Source organism: Vicia villosa, unplaced genomic scaffold (assembly GCF_029867415.1).
Source record: "Vicia villosa cultivar HV-30 ecotype Madison, WI unplaced genomic scaffold, Vvil1.0 ctg.002934F_1_1, whole genome shotgun sequence".
Taxonomy (NCBI): domain Eukaryota; kingdom Viridiplantae; phylum Streptophyta; class Magnoliopsida; order Fabales; family Fabaceae; genus Vicia; species Vicia villosa.
The window spans coordinates 230,835-244,895 of record NW_026706072.1 but is presented as its reverse complement, the minus strand read 5'-3'; positions in this window follow the sequence as shown (position 1 = coordinate 244,895).

Here is a 14,061-nt window from a genome sequence, read left to right as displayed (position 1 = left end):
ATGGTTTTATCATGTGTCACATCCTTTGATGACACCCCATGCTCTTGGAGATCCACCTAGGCCAGCACATGAGGAGATCTTGGAGAACCAGCAAGCCGAAGATGACCATGCCACTGATCTCCTGCCGATATGCCAGCGGATACAAATGATTGGGCATGATGCATTGGACAAAGGTATCATTGAGCAGGGCGATCCAGAGGCAGTTGCCATTGTGGAGAGGATGGTCAGTGACGCGGCCGGTGCGGCGGCGTATAGGAGTCGGAGGAGGTCTCAGGGAGTTCGGATTAGGCATACTCAGTAATACTTGCCTATTTATGTTTTATTCATGACACTTTGTTGGGTTGTAATATTTTTACATTTTTGACTTATCTGAACAACTACCATTAATTAATATAACTGTATTTATTCTAGTTTATGTGTTATCTGATTCTGTTTTGCAGTTTTGTCGAATAATGTAAAATATGAGATTTATCATTGTTTTGAAAAGAAAAAAAACACTCAGAACATAATTCAGATATGCATATCCGAAACTGGTCCCCAAGTGTTTTCGGATATGCATTTCTGAAATATTAAAAAAAATCAAAATGGAATGATTTCGGAGATGTATCTCTGAAGGATATTTTAGGGTTTTCAATAGGGGTTTTCACCCCATATGGTTGTACAAAGAAATTTTCATATTTATTTGTAAAGTATGTGATCATCATATTTGAAAGGAAACCTCTTAATGCGAATGGGCCTACCATTAACAATCTTATTGGGCTTTAAGTCACTTGCTACACCTCCCTAGGCGGCATCTGTATCAATCTAGCATTCTCACATATTTAGTTGGGCCTCCTCATATAGGATAGTTCCTAAAAGGATCATAACTTATTACAAGTATCAGTTGACATTCTTAGACTCTACACCGTTGATAGATTATTGTCCTTTGAAATCCTAAAAAATTTATAAGAAAATGTGATAAAACTATTCATCATGATAATTAAAAGTACTTACAATGGAACTCATCTACATAAACCATCAAATCATTCTTACATATTTTCTCTTCAATTGGTTAGTTGAAGTTAATGTAACTGAATAACTTTCTCTTAACTTTCTTTTACACTTTTTCCTACAGGTACTATTCTCTATTAATTCCTTTTCTGTTTTCAGCTTAGTTCAGTTGACCAAAAAATCACTCTTTTTGCATGCAGCCGAGAGTAGCAGTTAAATAATTCAACTAGTATGATATTAATTTTTTCAGTTCTTGTTAGGCAGTCCATGACAGAATCTCGTACTACAATCTTCTTATACTGTTCCCGTCTTTCACAATTTCATATAAATAAATTCTCTCTCTCTCTTGTTCCTATCATATACAGTACTCAGTGTTACCTACCTATATTGCCTTCACATGCAAAACATTATATATATGAAATTAATTTCTTACAAGTAGTAAATAAAAATATTTCAAAGATACACAACACGTTTCACAATCATAGATTATAATTAATTAATTAATTAAATAAGTAAGTGAGTGAGTCATATACTAGCTAATTGATGGTGTCGTAATTATTATTTTAAAATATATTAAAATAATTTTAAAGTAAATGTAACTTTCAAGCATACTTGACAATTCACGAAGTAACCTTTCACATCAATAAATAGAAAATTAATTCCACCAAACACTTATTTATTTGCGTATTGATTTGTTACTCGAGCTTTGCAATTTTAGTTTATATGATTTGAGAATATATAAGGTCAAAAAATATTAGTGCATTTATTTTTAGGGTGGTACCACTCGACATTTCACATCCACTACTAAACCTAGTTTGAATGATGCAATACTTTAATAGAGACATTGATGAGGTAACCCCGCAAGAATGAAGTTCATGTGGTCAATTTTCTAAGTTGGGTTTTATTATTAAATCAGTTTAGTAAATTTTTAATTCATTTCAATTTTTTATTTAGTTTTATTTGCTAGTTTATGCAGAAATAAAGGATTGAATTATGGGCTCTCGTGTGATGCACATGGAGGGGGTATGTGTAAAGGAATTAATTTTTGTATCATATAATAACGACGTTAATGTTAATATATATATATATATATATATATATATATATATATATATATATATATATATATATATATATATATATATATATATATATATATATATATATATATATATATATATATTAAGTAACATACAAATCATAAGATTTAAAAGAAAATGTTAAAATTAAATCGTGGCTTTCAGTGAATCTTGTGTCAAAAATTCAAAAAATCAGGCGCATTTAAGAAAAAAGTGTAAGAACAAGATTTGGTTCTGCATCTGGCCTTAGGTTTTGATAAAAACATTAAATGAGATTTTAGAGAACAATTTAGTACTCTAACGTTTTATGTCTAATGTGTAGCTTTTGCTAACAGATTATAACTCTAAAGAAAATGTGTGTGACATCATCAGGTTTTGAACAAAGCACACTTTGACTCTGAAGAAGATCGACGTGTTTACAAATTTAGTCTAGTTCGAGAATGCTTCTATAACAACGGTTTTGATGAACGTTAGTAATAGAGCTTCTGATCGAGACTCTCATGAAAGAACTTTTGACGCCTCCTCTAGTTCTAAGATTCTACTATCCAAGTTCTGAAGATTCAGAAGACAAGGTTCTAGAAGAACAAGTTCTGATGATTATGAAGACAGAGATTCAAAAGACCAAATGCTGAAGATTCTGAAGAAAAAGTTTTATATGAACAAGTTCTGAAGACTCTAGACTTAGGTTCTGAAGATTTGAAGACTAAGTGCTAAAGACTCTGAAGACAAGGTTATGAGTGAACAAGTTCTGAAGACTCTGAAGACTTAGGTTCTGAAGTTTCAAAAGACTAAGTGCTGAAGACTCTAAAGACAAAGTTCTGTTTAAACAAGTTATGAAGACTGAAGATTTAGGTTTTAGTAACTCAATGGTTTGATCCTTCTAAACATGCTTCAACAACTACTATTTGAAACCACTGAAGATTGGAAGATGTAAGATCAAATTTGAATTCACGTGAGGAAATAATAAGTGGTGTCTACTCTTCCTAGGGTGGCGCTAGGTATGTACTGTTGTACAATATTGTATAGCTCTCTTAACTGAGTGCTGGTACCTACAGTTGGAATTGCATATTCCAATTCTACCCTTCAATGAACTTCTCTTCTTGTGCTATAAAAAGAAGACTTAGAAGAAGAATCAAAGAGACGTTGGAACGATGTTACAACAACTCTAAATATCACAAAACTAATTCTTAAGCGCTGCTAAATAACTCTGATAATTTCTTTGTAAAGTTTTTTAAACAAATAAACTTTTGTGCGTTAACTTGCAGCAAGTGAGCTTTTGTTCGATACTTGCTTAATACTTTTATGTTATTTAATTGCCTTTCAAACTTGTGTAATCTTCTTTCAAGAAGCATCCTTGTAAACACAAAACTTTTGTATTCTACGAGTGAAGTTTATAGTTCCTTGATAGACTGGGGTTGTAGTCAGAATTCTCAAGAAGACAATGACAGTTAGTTCTTGTGGTTTGCAACAGGTGACAGTTGTTGTGGTTTGCAATATTGATAGGTAGTCTTTATTGTGGTTTTGTAATCAGTTTATAGCAAACAGAAAAATAAGTGAGTCTATTATAGCAAACAGAAATAGACCTTCTTACAAAAAATTTTAACAATACACCCACTTATTTTTTAGTTAAAACTTGCTAACAAAGACCTTCATAAAAACAAAGCAAAAATATATCCAGGGTCCTTTAAGTTAATTTATTATAACAAGTTGGTTCTTTATGTTTTTCTTTTATTACAAGCCAGTCTTTTATGTTGACTAACATCTACATCGTTAACCTTTTTCGTAAACTCCGTTCCAAAAAAGCTGAAGTGGTACTAATGTTGTTGATGTGTCACTTAACATAGGTCAGATCCCAACATTGGATCATATAATAAAAATTTCAGATTTTTTTAGTGCATAAAAGTGTTTTTAAACTAATTAAAATGCATGCAAAAGGAAGAAATTAAAGAAAAAAATAGTAAAACAGAAAATTACACGAAGTGAAAAAATGAGAAGAAATATTTTTAGAAATTTTTTCATAATTTTTGGGAAAAAAACAAATTTAATATGAATTTTAGAAATTAAAAATAAACTAAAATAAATTTAATAGAACATAATAAAGCAAAATAAAAAAAAAGTTTCAACAGTGCATACATTAGTTTATATAAAGGAAGAACTTGTAGCAAATAAAATAACTTAAAGGACTCTATGTATAATTTTGCCTAAAAACAACGGGGTCTATGTTAACAAATCATATATATATATATATATATATATATATATATATATATATATATATATATATATATATATATATATATATATATATAGGGGACGACTCAAGTGAGAACACTTGGTTATTATGAGAAATGAGAACAATGAATCACGACCATTAGATTTGATTTTAATGGACTGGATTAGTTTCTCTTTCTGTGTTGATTTAAAATAAATATTAAGGATCATGGAAAGAGAAACCAATCCAGTCCATTAAAATCAAATCTAATGGTCTAGATTCATTGTTCTCATTTCTCATAATAACCAAGTGTTCTCACTTGAGTCGTCCCCTATATATATATATATATATATATATATATATATATATATATATATATATATATATATATATATATATATATATATATATATATATGGGGACGACTCAAGTGAAAACACTTGGTTATTATGAGAAATGGGAACAATGAATCACGATCATTAAATTTTGATTTTGTAGATTTTAATGGACTGGATTGGTTTCTCTTTTTATATTGATTTAAAATAAATATTAAGGATCATAGAAAGAGAAACCAATTCAGTCCATTAAAATCAACAAAATCAAAATTTAATGGTCGTGATTCATTGTTCTCATTTCTCATAATAACCAAGTGTTCTCACTTGAGTCGTCCCATATATATATATATATATATATATATATATATATATATTTATATATATATATATATATAATTTTTTTTTGTGATTTATATCATTTTTCAATAAAAATATGACAAGTGTACTTAAATAAATATCCTTTAAAGAGTAAAAATAGGAGAAAATTACTTGTGTAGGAGAAAAGTATACATTTGTCATATTTTTATTGAAAAATAGTATAAAGCACACCTAGGGCTGACAATGAATCGAACCAATTCGAAAATAGTTCGAAATTCGATTCGAAAATAGTTGGAAATTCGATTCGAAAATTAAATCGTTGAACTTGGTTCATGAACTAAATGAGCTGAATATGAGCTAAAAACTAAGTTCGTTAACTAAATGAGTTGAACTTGAACTATACATAGTTCGACTCATTAGGTTCATGAGTCAACTCGACTATATATGACATAGATTATAGTGTCTTTAAAAGTAGGTTTAAAGATTTGTTCCAAATCTTAGTCCCATATTTTCTTTTAGTCTAACGGTTTTAATTGATAATTTATATTCTCAAGTGAGCAAAATATTTTTCCAAATAATTATACAAATAAAATCAACATCGCATAAATTCCAATCTAATAACTTTTATTTTATTTTTATTTAAAAAAATGTTAATTTAAAATGTCAAATATATATAAAAATAAAATTTAAAAATTACTTTTAAGTCCGCGAAACAAACGAGTTGAGCCTAACGAGATAAATCTAACGAGTTGAATTGAGTTGTTCGTAAAAAACGTTCGTGATGAACTTGAACTCAAACTCGACCAATTCTTAACAATTCGAATTTGAGATGAAATAAATTTTGTGATGAACTCGACCAATACTTAATGAGTTGAACTGAGTTGAGGCGAGTTCGACTCGAATCGACTCATTTACAGTCCTAACTTTTTTGAAACTGATTAGACATAGTTATAAGAGAGCCATAGTGGTGATTTTTCTGTTAAATGATTTTTTTGTCCCCTTTCTTCTTTGATGTGTCTTCCCTTTTATAGTGATTCTCTGATTTTGATATGTGACATGAGCGATAAAGGCGTTTGATTGTCATTCAATGGTCATAACCATGAATATTCGTTCATTATGGGATTTAAGAAACATGTTTTAACATGTTGACGTCACAATGGTAAATGCTCATACAAGGGTGTATGGATATCTTGACTCTTGGATGACTTACATAACTTTTATGGTGTACCCGACTCTAACTTGGGATGTAACAATGTCAGAGTTCGTACCGACTTTACTTATAGGTCTTCCAATATCAGGGATGCCATATTCGGGATGTGCACAATCCCCAAGCGTGAGGCCTGAAAGGGGGCGAAGCGCTTAAGGAAATTGTTGTCCTAACCTCCAATGTAAACGACCAAACACCAAACCATGATTTCTAGGGGTGCATTGTTTCCAAAGCATGAGGCCTGAATGGGTGAAGTGCTTATGAATGAGACAATCAGATTAATTTGACAATGTCCTCCAATTAGGTTCCAGATTCCTGCTCATTTTCGGGATGTACACGGTCCCACAAGCATTGGGCTTGAAAGGGGGGAAGCACTTAAGATAAATCACAAAAAAATCGTCCTCCACCTACTTCTAGGTCACATGTTGCTTGAAAGAGGAAAGATGGAAAGCTCATAAAGCCCAGTTTCGAAAGTATGAAAAGAAGATCAAGCAAGTAAAACCAAAGCAGCAATGGAAACTTTCTCGGATGATTAGGTCACACATCCAGAATATTCAGACTACAAGAAGAAAAAGGGAAAAAGCTTTCCACGAAGTCACTATAGTATATGTGATCTTCAAACCCCCACACAAAATCTCAAACCTCTTTATGAAGTTGAAAATGGGTGATATCGACGGTCTACAAGACCTCGGAATCAAACACGGTGAATGGGGTCCCCATCCCCGTGTCAAAAATTACATATGTATACGTATAAAAAAATCTCCTCAGTACACGACTCTAATAAGACATCATCTTTGTCCCTAGTGGTGGATAAATAGTTTTTTTTTACGAATGAAGCTACATTGTTCGTGCTAGTGACGACATAACTAATGGTGTCAACTCTGCCATTAGCGGACAATACTTGTAAATGCCATCAATGTTTTCGTCTGCCATGGGAAAGAAGAGGACAAAACAAGGTCATTATCACTACTTTGGTCATAATTGAAGCTATTATAGCTACTATCATAGCGCCCAAACATTATCAATTCTACAAGTTTCCAATCAACCATCTCATTATGTTGCCTTGAATTTGCTAAACAAGGTTTCCACATCCTTCATCTTTCCTTGTGTGTTTAATACTCTATTAAAGTATTGTTCTCATCATGCTCTCTAATCAACACTATGACTCAGTCATGTAAAAAAACGATAATACGAGAAAATGATTAAAATTATCTTAGGAATGAACAAATATGCACGTCATGATAAAAAAATGAACCTGAATATGCACGTCAATAAGCACTCCAATTGCTGTTGACTTCAAAGACGCATAACCACTTCGCCCTTACATGTATCATGCCAGAGGGGTGTGAATAGGATTGTCCTGGGCTAACCACTTCTTCTTTATAAGACTCATGCTTGAGGGAGTATGAACAAGATAGTCCTAGCTTAAGCTCTTCTCCCTTATAGGTCTCGTGTTTGACGAATTGTAGACTGGAATCTCTTTGGTCGGCCCAAAAGAGCTCGGCCCATTATGAAAGTGTGGGACCACGTGATGTGCATGTGATCAAGCTTCTCCCGTCCATGTGATCATCCTTCATCTTGTGCTCGATAAAATAAATAAAATCTACTCACTTTTGATTACAATTACATAAGTAAATATTAGATTCTCAAACTAAAAATGTTTTAAATTGACTACCTAAAATTTTAAATTACATCTCATTAGATCCTTGAATTTATAAATCTAAATACAATTTATTTAAAATTTTAAAGATTTAACTAAAATTCGAGGACTCAAAACCAAATTATATTAATCTGGATAAATATTTACAAAATTTAAAAGCTCAGAGACGTACATAGCAATTAAAATATTAAATATATGTGGTAACTATTTCTAGCTAGAGTAATTACATTTCATTCGTTTTAAATTATAACTATATAAAAATATTAACTGTTTCTCAACCTTATCGTTTTATACTATGGATGGAATAATTTTTGTATGGATTTAAATTTAATGAGTTGATTCAATTATTTACAATTTGATGATTATGACAAAAAAAAGAAGTAAATGGGGTTGAGTAGGTCCAATGTTAATTACGTGATGGTACTAAAGGAGTCAGTAACTCAACTACAACTAGGAGTTAGCCCTGCTACAGATCAGAGGGAGCTGGTGGTCCATAAAGCAATAAATCTTCAACGGGCTTCTGCTTCTATCTTTAAGGAGACAACTAGTACTTAACTTCTGTCTAATTAATGAATCAATTCTTCAACCTCATGCAACTCTCTTTCTTTCACCACTCACTTCAACATGCGTGCACCTAAACAATTTCTAAAAAGTAAATACTAGTCAGTATCCCTATCTCTCTCGCATTGATTTCTTTGATGTTGAATTGCAATTTGAGAGTGAGAATGAAATAATGTTTAAAATAATATGTATGTTTTTTTTTCCTTTTGTTTTGCATATAGTAAAAGGCTAAAATTGATTCCGTCCAATCGGACGAGAGATGCAGAGAATTGTCGAATAATATATGTTGCGTGTTGGGTTTGGTGTTGGTATTGTTGTTGGGTGGTGAACGGTTGTTGGTATTCTTGTTGGTATGCTTGTTGGGTGGTGTACGGTGGTTGGTATTGTTGATTTGATATCGATGCACAATGTGTGCATGGGTCGACCAAATACCTCGGCTCAGCCACAAACATTTCAGGGTTAGTAACTGATATGTACCATGTGATATATTGACGTGTGTGTTGCATACGATGCTCATCTGAAAAAATAGGAAACAACAACACATGTCGAGCACGTCTCCTCCACATCCTACACCACTCCTGTGCAAAATCTTGCCAATTATCAATATTTCACTTGTCGTCAACCCTTTTTTGATGCCAAGGATCCAAGCAAGTTGGGTCAGACGGAATATCTTAAAGCATGCCGAACTGCATTTTAACCCGGTCGCTATGGTGCATCTCCACAACGTTGAACCGTATAATTGCAGTTTTTGCAATCCGAATTTCTACATCCTCTTGGTTGGGTTGATGCTCCAAACCCAAATATGATCTCCAAATAAACTGCGGATAAACTTAAATTAATGATAACGATTAAAGATAAATAAATTAAAAGAAGAAAATTTTATAGGTAATACATACATCGTCTTTCCAAGGTGATCCAAAAGATTACGATACGAAGAAAGATGTTGTCGAGGATTCTTCGTGTAATCCATGCATGTTACGCAAAACCTAAAACAAAGAGATTTAATAAATTATTTACAAATATTTATCATTAATTGAGATAAAATAGATAGCGTTATAGACTTACTTTGTTGCGTAGAGGAAGCTGAATATCATGTCGTTCATGGGGTTAAGAGAGTCCAATCTCCACCAACCCCATACTTGTAGCAAGAGGGCGCATCCATAAAAAGTACAAGCATCTTTTTTTGCATTCTTACATAATTTAGCGTATAGAAAGACTAAAACAGCGGAACCCCAACTATACTTTCTTGTTTGGTTAAAATCTCTAAGCACAGGTAAATACAACATATTGACACTATTACTTGTACTTTCGGGAAATAACAAGGAACCAAACAATATCATAATGTAATTTCTAGCTTTTACTATTTTTAGTTCCTCGGTTGAATGTTCATTCAATTGAAGACTCTCATAATGTGTCTTAAGTTGGGATAGAAAAATACCTTAACCCCTCGCATCAGCTTGACCTAACATATTTCTGCCCAACAATTTCTCACATTGAGCGTTGGGTAGTTGAACTGGACCATTCACCTCATTACCGTCAATAGGGAGACCCAACAACATATTACACATCTTCTAAGGAGATGATACATTCACCAATGGGGAGATGAAACGTGTGTGTTTCGGGTCTACATCTTTCTAACATTGCAAGTATGAACCTCGTATCAATCGTGGTGCTTGTAATGTTTATGACATGTCCAAAACCGGTTTGTTGTAGATATGGTATGATAAGCGGATCGGGAACCATAAAATCGTGTCCACGACATCGAAATCTCGACGCATCCTAAACAAATAAATGAATAAATAAATGAATATGTAAAAGAATATGTAAACTAATATATGTAAAATATACAAATGAATATGTAAAACTTACATATGCGACAATGTTTTCTATTGTGCCTCTATGTTTATCGCCCATGGAGAGAAGAGCCATAATTCAAAGTTTGATAGAAATGATATATGAGATTGTAAGAGAGTGTGTAGTAAAGAGTGTTAGAATTGATGATGAATAACAAAATCAAACAAGTGTATTTATAGGGGAGTGTTGAGATGATAAATTTAAAGAGGTGGTTGGAGTTGCATGCATGACACACACATGTCTTCGTTGTTTTAGGATGGCTTCGTTGTAACCACTTTGGTAAAATCAACATATTTTAGGATGACTTCGTTGTTTGCACAAAGAGGTGAAAGGTGGGACACGATGTTACGAGCTGGACAATTGTGGAGTGAATGTTGCACAAGATTTATCAAGGCAGAAGGTGCGAAGGCCAACACACATATGGTTATAAGGTTTGACCGACATAACCAGAATTTTATGGTCAAAGAGACAATCGACCACAATGAAGGGCTACCAAGACAAGAGTATAGGGTTCTACTAGAAGAACGTTGGTACGATTGCGGAAAGTTTCAAGCATTTCGTATGCCTTACTCCCATGTCATTGCAGCATGTGCCAATTCTCACTTAGATGCATTAGCACTTCTGTCTCCCATTTACAAGTCTGAGACATTGCTCCACGTAAACAACAACGACTTTGCAGTGGTAGCAAAAGAGGATTATTGGCCTGCGTACGAGGGGGAAATTGTTTGGCACAACGATCAAATGCGGAGAAATAAAAAAGGTCATCCCAAAAGCAAGCGTATCACAACTGAAATGGACGAGCTTGACAAGCTAGAAAGAAAGTGTGGTTTATGTCGTCAAGTCGGACACAATAAAAAAATTGTCCCACTCGTGCTAGTGGTTCAACGAATTGAAATTTGTATGCACACTTCTTTTAAGATCTTAACATGTCTTTTTTTCATTAAGAACATTTGTTACAACACATACGATTGTTAAAAATAAAATGACATGACGAGTTAAAAACAACACATACAGCGGATAAAAAAACATCAGCAACACGACAAAATATCTAAGAAATTACAAGCACCAAAACAATGTCATCAGAACCGTGCATCATCATCATTACGTCTCTGTCTCTTTCAACTTCCTCCAACCAAGTGCGAGACGTTCCAGTTGCAAGTGAGGTGGCGGTTCTTCTTCTCTGGATTCTTCTAATTTCTTCGCCTGTTGGGATGTCCCCGTCTAACCAGCATTTCAACTATCTCTTAAGAAGCTCCATGGAATGGATGTGCCAAAATTTCATTTTAATCGACGGTTTGACGGCCGAGAAAAATACATACCATCTCTTGTGAAAATCTCAGAAGCCATGATGATAAAATCTGGGAGGAAATGAGAAGATCTAGTGAGAAAGTGTGAAAAATGGTGGAGAAAGGGGGGGTATTATTTATAGAAAACACATATACAAGGAGGAGCCATATGAGATGACCCCTCCTCCTAAAAAATGAATGGAGGCGCCATATGACATGACTTGGTTGTACTGAATGTGCCATGTAGGACAAAGTAAAATTGAAAAAGCCATCTCAGATGGCGCATTGGGCGCCTTGGTGTAAAAGGTTTCTGAAATCTAATTATTTGCGTAATTTTTTCGAAACATGATTATTTGCTTAATTCTTTTTAATACATGGTTATTTTTAAAAAAATCAAATAATCTATCAGTTCCTTCTTAGATTTTATAATTAATAAAAAACATTTGAGATTTTAAAGTGGAAAATATTTCAAATCGACAGGATATATAGGATTGTGAATATAAGTATGTGAGGGAGAGTCATTAAGCATTGAAATAAAACGTTTAGAATAATTTCGTACTACCTTCTTATTTAACTATGTCATGTATCAATTGCAATGCCCACCATGAAAAATCACTAGGGTTAAAACTAGACATGATGTTTTTCTTTTAGGCATCAAAAGTCTACAAAGCTAACAGTCAGTCACTTGTGTACACATGATTTGTATGTACGGTTTACCATAGATATACTAAATGGGTAAATTTGCAATTTCAAATTGCTCATAATTCAGGTGAGTCCCACATCCAAATTGGACTTATATCCAAAATCTGTACGTTTGTTTTGGAAGAAAACCAAAGCATACTATTGCTGTTTTTGTCGAGCTTTTCAACCAGAAATTTCATTATTACACTTAGAAGTATTCTTATTGTTTGTTGAAAACAACAATACACCTAATTAGGTTTAAAGAAATTAGAAAGAAGTAGTCCACAATAATATTAGAAGTAGCAGAAATAGTAAACAAAAACACTTTAAATTCAACATTTTGCCTATGTTCCATGATTACACTTAAGCTAACTTGAACTATTAGTTTTATGAAAGAATGATGAAAAATAGTAGACATACGAAAACGCTGTGAAATAGAAAAGAAAAGAAAAATCAAGTTGAACATGGGACAGTCTCGTACATCCGTCACCTGGGAGAATCATACACTGCACGCAAAAATAACCATACAAAACTTGATTTTATAGATCATATTGTTTTGAAAAATATGACTAGTTTTGTCTGTGAATATTTTACTGTACATTTTATCAACATATTAGCTAACTTTTTCTAAAATAAAAAATGGAGAAAGAAGCCGTATGGAGTAAGGAGCGGTGGTAACGGAAGATTTAAACTTTAGGTGAAGTGGAGAAATGGCTAATCTATAAGGTAAGCACTCTAACACTCAAGTCATTATGTAAGAGAGAAGAGTGAATTGAAATTGAGTGCTTGAACTTGGCGTCTTCTCTATATATAGTAGAGAAGAAATAACAAAATAACAATTTTTTTATTTGTTAGGAGTAAATTGTGAAAAATCGTTGGATGTGAATGCAGTTAAGATTATTTGTGATCACCTTGAGGAGAGTCCTCGCATGCTAAATTGGTTCTGAAAGGATTACAATTCCTTCAAAGTGGTCAGTTAGGGTCGCTATGGTCAGCCCAGAATAGTAACTCCTCAAGCTCGTGTTTGAGCTTAGCAAGGCAAGGGCTTGCTACTTTAGCCTCGGCTGCCGACTACTCTGGTGTTTACGTTCAGGAGAGCAAAAGGGAGACGTCTCAATATTTTGGGAATTCGCTACTTCAAACATCTTTTCGAATATGTCATCATTACGACACTTAGAAACTTGAACACTTAAGTATTGTGTGCGAGTGATTTGGCACGTTTGGCATAGTCTAATTCCTTCCTTTTGTATGGTAGAGTATAGTTCTTGAAGAGTCAGCATTGTTTTTATTCGAGTCATTTTTTTCAATTTATAGCATATCTTATTCTTTTACCTTTTGCTTTCCTGCATCTAAAAAAATTAGTGCATTATTTTACTCATGACTTTTCAATATTACACACGAAGAGGTTGTACTTTACATTTAAACAACATATATTATGATAGAGTAAGGATTATGATTAATTAGAAGTATAATTTATATTATTGTTATTTAATTTATAATGTTTTTTAGAATGTTATTAGGACCTTAAAATATTATTGAGGTGGACTTTAATTAGTTATTGGAACTTTAGTTATTATCCTCTACTACTATATATGTACTCATTATTGAGAGATGACAAAATTATCAATGAAATTAAAGTTATCTTTTTATCTCTATTTTCTTAGTTTGTTTTTAATGTCTTTTCTCTTTTATTGTTGAAACCCTAATTTTATTAGCTTTGATAGGAATCTTCCTACCAATTGGTGCTTTCATCCATGTACTCAAATCCTCTTATGGATTATCCTTATCATACACCTTCATATCATCCATGGAGTATTTCTCCCACCTTTCCCACAAACCCTTCTTTTACATCTCCTACCACATCTTCATTTCCATCTT